Here is a 10,831-nt window from a genome sequence, read left to right on the forward strand (position 1 = left end):
AACCAGTGAACCCTCGTACTCCTCTCCGCGCGGGCTTCCACTGCCGCGTCTTCCCCGGCTCCATGTCGTCCCCTTCCTAGGCCTCGCCGTCGTCCACCGCTGTGGTGCTCTTGGCGCGGCCTGGTCAACATGGTCAAGGAACGACTTCCATAGGACGTGGACTGTACGTGGAGAGGTTGACAGCTAGGTCCACGGCCGCAGCAAGGAAGTGCCTCCTTATTACACGGAAAATAATGATTCCTCCACCTGACAGCTAGGACCCACTGGACGGGCCACTGTATTCACTACACCACAACACTGATATAAGGACAGGAAAACTGCCGGGAGAACATACTTATAAGGGCAGACAATCTGCCGGGATAGCTTTTCTCCCGGCAGATAGAACCGCCACGAGAACTGCTGCCGGGGATTACTTGTCCCGGCAGATACACTTCTCCCGGCAGTTTCTCTGCCCCGGCCCTTATATTTGCCGGCAATTTGTTTTCTCCCGGCAGATTGGTCAGGGCACATGAAACTACAATTGCTGGCAGTTTAGCCGCCTGCACATGCATGTTTTCCCGGCAGTTATGATGCCAGCACTTCGATTTCACTAGCAAACTATTGTATGCATTCCTGATAAAGTTTCCATTCATTATGTTAAGCAATCAGGGCACCTCGCACAATTTATACATACACTTCAAAGTGACATATAGGTCTCATCAGAAACCTTAAACTTCATTCCATAAACATAAGAATGTATATAAGCAGATTGTGCACAAAAAGAGTACATAAATGTTTCTAGATACATGTGCCACACAACCAAAATGAAGTAGTTCCACAAAGGGAGAAGTATATATGTTTCGAAATGTGTCACGCAACCAAAATGGCCATATAGTGGCCTATGTGCCAAAACAACCACCAAAATGAGCAGAACTTGCCAATGTCTCCAGGTTCAACAAACAAGGCGCATTACATTATCACTCCACCAACTTAATAGTAGATCTTGCAAACCTTCAGCAGCTTGTACATCATCCAAATCTCGATCAAGTAGTGTATCTTTGGGAAACCTGCAACAGAACAGAAACTCAAAATGGAGCTCTCATAGCACAATAAACCTGTTGTAACATACATGAACATGCAACTAGTACTGGAAGCACAATAAAAATGCAATTTTTACATCACATAAGGACAAGTGTTTTAATGCCTTCTTGTTTGCCTTGCTGTTGGGCGTTGGCTGTAGCAGCACACGCTGTGAAATTATTCAGTACATGGAGTTTGAATGAAGGCTGATGTTGTACACAGATCGTTCATTGGAGATGAAAAGGATTTGAATCAGGCTAACGTACACAGCTCATTCCATTCCAGTTATAGTAACAAAATAGTAAAAAGTTATAATTTGATATTCTTGTCATTCCAAACTTGTTTATAGTAACCTAAAGGTTGAGGTTATGACATACCATGAAGAAAAGCACCCAACTTGTTAGGCATACAAATAAGCCACCAACAGTAAACGCCATTTCATCCAAATAATGTGCTTGTAACAGGATAAAATGTTTGCCACAGTCACCTTTCGCAAAACTGCTACTCGACTAAAATGGTTGCAGAGACCTCTAGCTTGATTTGATGTGCCTCAAATGGTTCCTTCTCCCTCTGGATGATATGGCTGCAGATGAAAGCAAAGCGAAAAGGATTGGTTCATTCTGTAAAACTGTGACGAGGACACCTACAAGTTTACACTCACATTTTCTTCACTAATCTCCGGTAGACCTGGAGTTCAAGTTTGTCCAACACAAGGTAGACACCGCATTTTAGTAACCCTGCAAGATAAATAAGCAATCAGTGTCCCTATACAAAAAATTAGGACACAATCAGTGACAGCAGAGGGCCAAAACTTTTTCAGCACACAAATATGTGAACTTAGTGGTCTTCATGTCTATCAAGGGCTTGCTTAAGGAGCCTGAGATCTGCCATCCTAAGTGAAGTCACAATATATGCATACTGGAAGGTTAAATTACCACTTGTACAAATCAAAATGGTTACGGGGAAATCTTTAGGTGGGCTATTTCCTTTTTCCTCTGTATTCCCATTTTGCCTAACTTTGTTGTTTACTAAAATGGATACAGATTAAAATGGACTAAAATGGTGCAGGTTCCTGTATATAGGTTGTGAATCAGATCACAATTGTAATTATCTTTATATTTGAATTTTAAACTATAACATAATAATCTAGAGCATATAGTTGAGAATGAGGTATAGAAAATATGTTTAGTTGTGAAATCAGACCCCATTTTGTTGCGACATTTTTGTATTTTATTTGTATTTAGTAAAAGATGGACAAATTGATACCTAATACATTCAGAAACAATTCAAGTCAGTAACATTAACAAAAAAAGGGCAGCCCGGTGCATGTAGCTCCCACTTGCGCAGGGTCCGGGGAAGGGTCCGACCACTTTGAGTTCAAGTGAGTTGATAACAAAATAAGGAGGAATCCATGTGACAAAACTGTAGTTAGGCATATCCTAAGAATATATTGGAAGAATAAGTGCACAAACACAGGTAGGAGCTGGCACACTGTAGTTAGGCATATCCTAAGAATATATTGGAAGAATAAATGCACAAACACAGGTAGGAGCTGTCACATTGTAGTTAGGCATATCCTAAGAATATATTGGAAGAATAAGTGCACAAACACAGGTTGGAGCTTTGCATTGAGAAATCATGTAGATGCTCGATCTCATAAATGCTCCTCTTAAAATTATACTTGATTTCGCCCATGTCCTTAAGCACACTGAATGTCTTATATTCATCAGAAACAATTATATATTACTATGGCATCGGGAATGGAAATAGGAAGAGCGACAAACACAGGAAGAGAAATCAATTCAAAACATTCACAAATGGCGGCTAAGCTAAAGTCGACCGGCAAGAGCAACCATACTGAAAACTGGAGTAACTAAGATCATATAATAACTTGAGATAAAGTTTTTCACCTCATATTAACAATCTGCATACATAAGTTGACTCAGAGATATGTTGTACTGTTTCTAGTGCAGAATATTGTTTTGACAAAGTCAATGTAGTTAAAAGGCATATAGAAATCTAAATATTATGATGTGCACAGTGGAACATATAATTCTACCATTTTGGTGAAAATAGATTTAACCGGCAATATGTTGACTTTTATCAATGTACAGAATCCATTGCTATTGGACATTTTGGTGTAACTCAAATGCTCCATTAAGCTCGCATAAATTTTGTTAATAACACTTTTAAAGTGTGAGTAAAAATCTATGAAAGAAAGACTATAAACACTATTGGACATGATATTGAGAAATCTAGGAAGTTGCTAAAACTCTACCATCAAATATAGGAAATATTCAAAGTCTAGGCCTCATACACTTTGCTTAATGTTGGAAGGCATAATGATTTGATAGGACATGCAGATACTCATAGTCTTAGCCTTTATTTCCGAGAAATAAAATAAGAGATGCATACCACCCCTACAGAACACATAAAACTGCTTCGCAAGTCTTCGAGCAATGTGAAGCATAAACAGTCAATTAACTGATACTTGAAATGAACAAAGTGTATTATCTACAATACTTGTAATCTTCAGTACACCATCAAAACAAACCTATTTATTGTTTGGTAACCTGGGGCGGAGCTTTGTTGGGGTCAAACTAGGCCATGGGCACCCAGGTTTTTGGCACTTTTAATTTTACCTATGCATCAAAGCACAGCCCATTAAGAATACGATCAATCCATGTAGCCGGCACGAGCATGTAGTAGCACGCTATTTCTCATGGCTGCAGCAGGCAGCGGCACACTAGGCCTAGCACCAACCTCTCGCCGACATCCCGCGCAGATCTGGCATCGCACAACCAGGGGCCGGCCGGAACGCACGCCCCCCAAACTCCACTCCCCTGTCACCTAAAAAAACTAATAGACTACATACATCAATTTTAGAGCTACACACCAATTTCTGCAGTGATCTAGGAAATATCACCTGTCAAATTCTCATGGTTGGAGCAAGGAATTAGAGAAGGCAGCGCTGTCCAGGGAAAGGCAGAGCTGCTCGCGAGGAGGGTCGACGCTCCGCTGCCTGGGGTAGAGGACGTAGAGGAGGGGTCCCCGCTTGGTTCTCCGGTGAAGCTTGTGGGGAGGAGGCCTGGTCGGGGAGGAAGCTCGCGAGATGGGTGGTGGTGAGGGAAGACATTCGGCGGAGGAGGGTGGTCGCCGCTTGCGGTCTGGAGTGGCGTCTCAGTGGCGCCGCTCTAGAGTGGTTGGGGAGGGGGGGCGGCGATAGTTGTCTGGGTGGAGGGCGGCCGCCGGCTTGGATCTGGAGTGGTTGGCGGCTGCGGTCAATTCGGTGCTTGGGCGCCGCCGCTCTGGCATGGTTTGGGGCGACGACGCAAGTGCTCCGGGTGGAGGGCGTTCGGCGGCGGCGGGATGGTTAGGTCGGATGGGATGATGGGGGGCGACGGCGGCGGTGGTCTAGTTGGGGGCGGCGGCGGTGGTGTCTGGTGGAGGGCACGAAGGATTTGGGGGTCGATTTGGGCGCGGCGGCGCTATCTGATGGAGGGCCGGCGCGTGCGTGTATTTTTTGGGCCAAAGTTTAGGCCACTCGCGCGCTTTCCTCTCATCGCGCGCGCTTAGTAGGCCCAATATTTTGGTCTCACGTCGCGTCAAAGTCGATTCCCGGCAGATTATGGGCTGTGGTGTAGTTGTCTCGGCAGAAGATGTGCCCTAAATTGTAACGGCAGTCCATGTGTCGCCACTGTTCAAGTTCTCCCGGCAGTTTCTCTACCCCAAGATGTTTGTACCGGCAGAAACAAATGTCCCGGCAGTTGTTTTGCCCCTGATCAAGTATTTCTCCCGGCAGTTAATTGCCCCCAATGAAGTGTTGTGGTGTAGTGATTTCGCGGAAAAAACATTTCCCCCTGACTGCTGGGACCCACCAGCTTCATCTTCGCATGCAAGGAAGTGCGTTCGAAAAAAAAACGATTTGCCCCCCTGACTACTGGGACCCACCAGCTACACCTTCGCACACAAGGAAGTGCGTCCGAGCAAAAAAAACGATTCGCCCCCCTGACTGCTGGTACCCACCGGCTACATCTTCGCATGCAAGGAAGTGCGTCCGGGCAAAAACTAACGATTCGCCCCCCTGACTGCTGGGACCCACCAGCTACATCTTCGCAGGCAAGGAAGTGCCTGACAGTCGGGACCCACCAGGTCGAAGCGTACGTAGCGTTGTCATTATGGTCCCGAATGTGTACGTACATACTGGTCGATGTAGAGGCGCGCACGTGTCGTAGTAGAGGCGCGCACGTAGCATGTACACGTACGTACAACGGCCAGGGTGCAAGAAAGAAAATACGTCCACATATGTGTACATATGGGCGGTGTCTCGAACGCCAACTCGCGCATACGTACGGCCAGGGCTCGTGTACATGGCTGGGTCAGAACGGAGAAACAACGTCGTCGTCATGATCATGGGGAGGCAACGGAATGCGTCGTGTTCATGGGGAGGCAATGGAATGCGTCGTGTTCATGGGGATGCAACGGAATGCGTCGTGTTCATCGGGAGGCAACGGAACGCGTTGGAGCCAACCGGCTGGGTCAGAACGGAATGCGTGGTCGTGTTCATCGGGAGGGCTTGGACGGAACAGGCGATGGAAACGAGGCCTGGCATACCGCACAACGGAGGAAACGGACCTCCCACGTTCGGAACGGGGTCCTGTTGAACGGGAGGGGTGTGGCGTACCGCAAAACCGAGGAAACTAACCTCCTACGGTCGAAACGGGGGTCCTGTTGATCGGGAGGGGTGTGGCGTACCGCAAAACGGAGGAAACGGACCTCCTACGGTCGAAACGGGGGTCCTGTTCATCGGGAGGGGTGTGGCGTACCGCAAAACGGGACTCCACGGGATACTGTTCATCTCCATCGTCGACCTCCTCCAGCCTCCACGGGCTCCTGTTCATCCAGCCTCCACCGCGCGCTACTCCACCGGCTACTGTTCAACCACCCCTCCACCGTCTACTGTTCATCCAGCTCTCCACACCACGGGGTCCTATTCAACCACCCCTCCACGGGCACCCCTCCATCGTCTACTATTCATCCAGCCCTCCACACCACGGGTCCTGTTCAACCACCCCTCCATGGGCACCCCTCCACCATCTACTGTTCATCCAGCCCTCCACCACACTACGGGGTCCTGTTCATCCACAGGAACGCCACCGCTCACTGTTCATCCAAGCCCCCCCGCAACGCTCACTGTTAATCCAATCAATCGGCTTCAGTTAGCAACAGTAGCGAAGGAATCACTCGATCGGGTTCAGTTAACAGCCATCGATCGATCGCTCGGGTTCAGTAACGCGTAGCCTGCAGTGCAATCACTCGGGTTCAGTTAGAGCCAACGCCTCGCACACACGCGCGTACGTGTACGAGAGAAACGCGCATCGCTCGGCCCCTGACCTCCCACCGTAACTGGGAACTCGCCGAAATTTTCCTCGCCCTCGCTTCTACCACGGTTTTTTCCGTCATGGACGGCCCAAAGAATGTCATGCAGTTGCGTCTCCGGCCCGCCCAGGATGAAAAGCCCATTTTCTGTCATGATTTTTTGTCATAGAAGTAGGAGCCCACCACATCTATGATAATACTGGGTTTTGTCACAATTATCATCAGAGAAGTGTCATATGTATGACAAAAAAAATTTTGTTCGGCCCAAAATGTTATGGATGTGTCTTTTTTTTGTAGTGAGTAGAGAAGTTTTTACACGCCAGGTAAGTTTCTGGTCAGTAACTTGGAGAGGTTACTGAGGTCAAATGGCTGGGAGTTAGAGGCTGTGCTTTGGAGGTTTGCCAAGAGTTACTAAGGTGAAGATGCACAAGAAAAACCAGGCACAATGGAGCAAGTAAAATGGTAGTTGCTGTAGAAACCAAGATTTCTGTCCAGAACACAAAATATTTTCTGTAGCACAAATATTCCAGAAAGTGATGAAATATTTTTGCTCAGGAAGGTGCCCTAGGGTTCAAAGAATATTTGTGAATTATCTCAGATTTTCTGGGCCACAAAAATTAGGGTTGCTTTGGAGCATAGTGATCTAGCTAGGGTTTTTGGGAGAGAAATGAATATTTTTCATTTAAGAAAAATATTCCAAAGATTATTTTGGGGTGGAGCAGAAGGGGAATGATGATTAGGGAGGGAAATGAAGCACTTGACTGAAAGCCAAGGGTACCCAAGTGTTTAAGTCCATATGCAAAGATTCAAAAACTCCAAGTTTCAAATTGAATCCAATTAAAAATCAAGCAAATGAGAGAGGGCAAAAACTAGGGTGTCACAAACCTCCCCCACTTAGAATGAATCTTGTCCTCGAGATTTGGTTGCTTGGGAAAACCACTCTGGATAATGTGACTGTAGAAATTCTTCCCGCTCCCAAGTTGATTCTGACTCTGTGTGATGCTCCCACTGAACTTTGTAAAATTTCCTTACTTTACTGCGAGTGACTCTTTCCATCTGATCCAAAATTCTAAACGGTCTCTCTTCATACGTTAAATCATTTGCCAACTCTACCTCAGCCATAGCAGTCCTTTTCTCAGGCGGGGATATGCATTGTCTCAATTGTGAAACATGAAACACGTTGTGCACGTCTGCCAATTCAGCAGGTAGCTCCAATTGATATGCCACAGTACCTACTCGAGACATAACTGGGAATGGACCAATAAATCTGGGGGCCAACTTTCCACGAGTCTGAAATCTCTTGATTCCTTTCATAGGAGTGACTCGGAGGTATATGTGTTCTCCGGGTTCAAAGCTGATCTGTCGGTGCTTTCCATCATAATAACTTTTCTGTCGAGATTTGGCCAATTGAAATCTGTCTCTGATTTCCTTAACTTGTTTCTCAGCTTCCATCATGAGATCTGTTCCGAAGATATGGCCATCTCTAGTTTGAGACCAATTTAAAGGAGTGCGGCACTTACGGCCATACAGAGCTTCATATGGTGACATTTTCAGACTAGTCTGGAAGCTGTTGTTATAGGAAAACTCGGCATATGGCAAACAATATTCCCATTTGGGTCCTTGGGCTAAAGCACAGGCTCGCAACATATCTTCGAGTATTTGATTTACCCTTTCTGTTTGTCCATCCGTCTAAGGATGATAAGCAATACTATATTTTAGTGCTGTCCCCAAGGCTTGATGGAGGCGTGACCAAAAAGCGGAGGTTAACAGGGAACCTCGGTCGGAAGTGATAGTTCGGGGTACTCCATGCAGACTGACTATTCTGGATACATACAGCTGTGCAAGTTTATCTGCCCTGTATCGGGTGCTGATTGGAATGAAGTGAGCGACCTTGGTTAGGGTGTCCACTATAACCCAGATTGCATCATTGCCTCGCTGAGTCTTAGGCAATCCTGTAATGAAATCCATACAAACGTCATCCCATTTCCATTGTGAAACCGGCAGCGGTTGGAGGAGTCCGGTTGGCTTCTGATGCTCTGCCTTCACCTTGTTGCATATGTCGCAACATGCTACAAAATAGGCAATGTCTTTCTTCATTCCATCCCACCAGAATATTTGTCTAAGTTCCTCATACATTTTCATACCTCCTGGGTGAATGGAATATAAGGATTCGTGTGCTTCTGATAGAATTTTCTTCCTTAAATCCGGTTGATTGGGTACACAAATCCGTCCATGGAATCGGAGGGTACCGAATTTGTCCTTGAAGAAATCTGGGGTTTGTTCTGCCATCTGGCCCTTGGCACGTCTTTGTAGCTCGGCGTCAGCTGGCTGGGCCTTGCAGATCTCTACCTCAAGTGTGGGGGTAACTTCCAAAATATTAGCAAGGCCAGCATCCACTATGACCAGGTTGAGCTGAGCGATCTCCTCTTGGAGTTCATGAGGCAAGGATTTCAATATGACATTCAAGCTGACGGGCTTTCGACTGAGTGCATCGGCAACTACGTTGGCCTTGACCGGGTGGCAATTTATTCCAAGGTCATAATCCTTGACCAACTCTAGCCATCTTCGCTGACGGAGGTTTAAATCTGGCTGAGTGAAGATGTATTTGAGACTCTTGTGGTCGGTAAAAATTTGGCACCGTTTTCCAATGAGGTAGTGTCTCCAAATTTTTGATGCATGAACCACCGCAGCCAATTCCAAATCATGAGTAGGATAATTTCCCTCGTGGCTATCGCGATGCATATGCTACTACCTTGCTGTCTTGCATAAGCACGCAACCAATGCCTTGCCTGGAGGCGTCACAATACACATCAAAACTACGATAAATGTCTGGAAGAGTCAATACGGGTGTGGTTGTCAGACGTATCTTTAACTCATTAAAACTTTTCTCACAGTCCTCTGTCCATTCAAACTTCTTATCCTTTTTGAGCAGCTCCGTCATGGGTTTAGCAATCTTGGAAAACCCTTCAATAAAACAGCGGTAATATCCAGCCAATCTGAGAAAACTACGGATCTGCCTCACAGTCGTGGGCGGCACCCAATCGAGCACATCCTTTACTTTGCTCGGGTCCACGGCTATACCTTCGGCGGATAGTACATGTCCGAGAAACCCAACTTGCTTGAGCCAAAATTCGCATTTACTAAATTTGGCGTATGGCTGATGGTCGCGGAGTCATTGTAGCACTGCTCGGAGGTGATCCTTGTGTTCTTCCTCACGCTTGGAGTAAATGAGGATGTCATCGATGAAGACTACCACGAATTTGTCGAGGAAGTCCATGAATACCTTGTTCATCATATGCATGAAGAAAGCAGGGCCATTGGTGAGACCAAAGGACATCACGGTATATTCGTAAAGACCGTACCGAGTAGTGAATGCGGTCTTAGGAATATCCTCCTTTTTAATCTTGAGTTGATGATATCCGGTCCGTAAATCGATCTTAGAGAATACTTTAGCCCCACTGAGCTGATCAAATAGATCATCAATCCTTGGTAGCGGATATTTATTTTTGATAGTGACCTCATTCAGCTGGCGGTAATCTACACACATGCGGAGAGTACCATCCTTTTTGTCCACGAAAATAGCAGGTGATCCCCATGGTGAAGAGCTGGGACGAAAATATCCTTTCTGGAGCAACTCATCAAGCTGTTTCTTTAACTCCACTAATTCTGATGAGGGCATCCGATAGTACTTTTTGTATAACGGTGCAGTTCCGAGCACAAGATCTATTGCAATCCAGTTCCCGATCTGGTGGCATGCCTGGCAGTTCTTCTGGAAATACATCAGGGTACTCACTGACCAGAGCAATAAATTCCAATTCAGCCACACCGGTGCAAACCAATTCTTTCTTGGGTATATTCTTGCGAGCATAGAATTTGATAGTCTGCCCATTCTGACTGGTCAAAGTGACTTCTCGGGTTGCGCAGTTTATGTAAACTTGATATTTGGTGAACCAATTCATACCCAATATAATATCCAACTTTTCAGACTCAATGATTATCAGAGAGGTTGGAAAGTAGACTCTGTTGATATTGATTTCCAGATCACGGCAGACCAGATTGCTTTCGATTATAGATCCCGGGGTTTGTACCAGCATATTTTTGCCCAAAAGCGTGCAAGGAAAGTTGTTTTGGGCAGCAAAACTCCGAGAAATAAAAGAATGGGAAGCCCCAGAGTCAAATAAAATTACGGCAGGTATGTCATTAACAGAAAACATACCAATGACGACTTCTGGCTTCTCTTGGGCTTCATCGACAGAGATATGATGCACATACCCAGTGAAGTTTTGCTGGGTCGGGCATGACTCCATAAAGTTGACTTGGGGCCTGATTAGGGCATTTGCCTTGTTGTTCTTGGGGCATTGTCTGGCATAATGTCCGTTCTGCCCACAATTAA

At 46.1% G+C, this 10,831-nt stretch overlaps 1 long non-coding RNA gene across 6 annotated transcripts; it reads right to left on the bottom strand.

Moving 5' to 3' along the window:
• Window positions 1-689: 689 nt before the first annotated feature.
• Window positions 690-4,583, bottom strand: LOC125535620. Of its 6 annotated transcripts, none has more exons than XR_007294748.1 (5): window positions 3,986-4,583; window positions 3,823-3,918; window positions 1,721-3,701; window positions 1,547-1,642; window positions 690-1,046 (listed from the first exon to the last, which is right to left on the bottom strand). It is a non-coding gene; the product is annotated as an uncharacterized LOC125535620 (long non-coding RNA). The 6 variants fall into 6 exon arrangements; XR_007294749.1 differs by having other exon boundaries at window positions 1,721-1,796; window positions 3,614-3,918; window positions 3,986-4,574; XR_007294747.1 differs by having other exon boundaries at window positions 1,721-3,902; window positions 3,986-4,582.
• Between the last annotated feature and the right edge of the window lie 6,248 nt (window positions 4,584-10,831).

This window comes from Triticum urartu, chromosome 2, assembly GCF_003073215.2.
Source record: "Triticum urartu cultivar G1812 chromosome 2, Tu2.1, whole genome shotgun sequence".
NCBI classification, from domain to species: domain Eukaryota; kingdom Viridiplantae; phylum Streptophyta; class Magnoliopsida; order Poales; family Poaceae; genus Triticum; species Triticum urartu.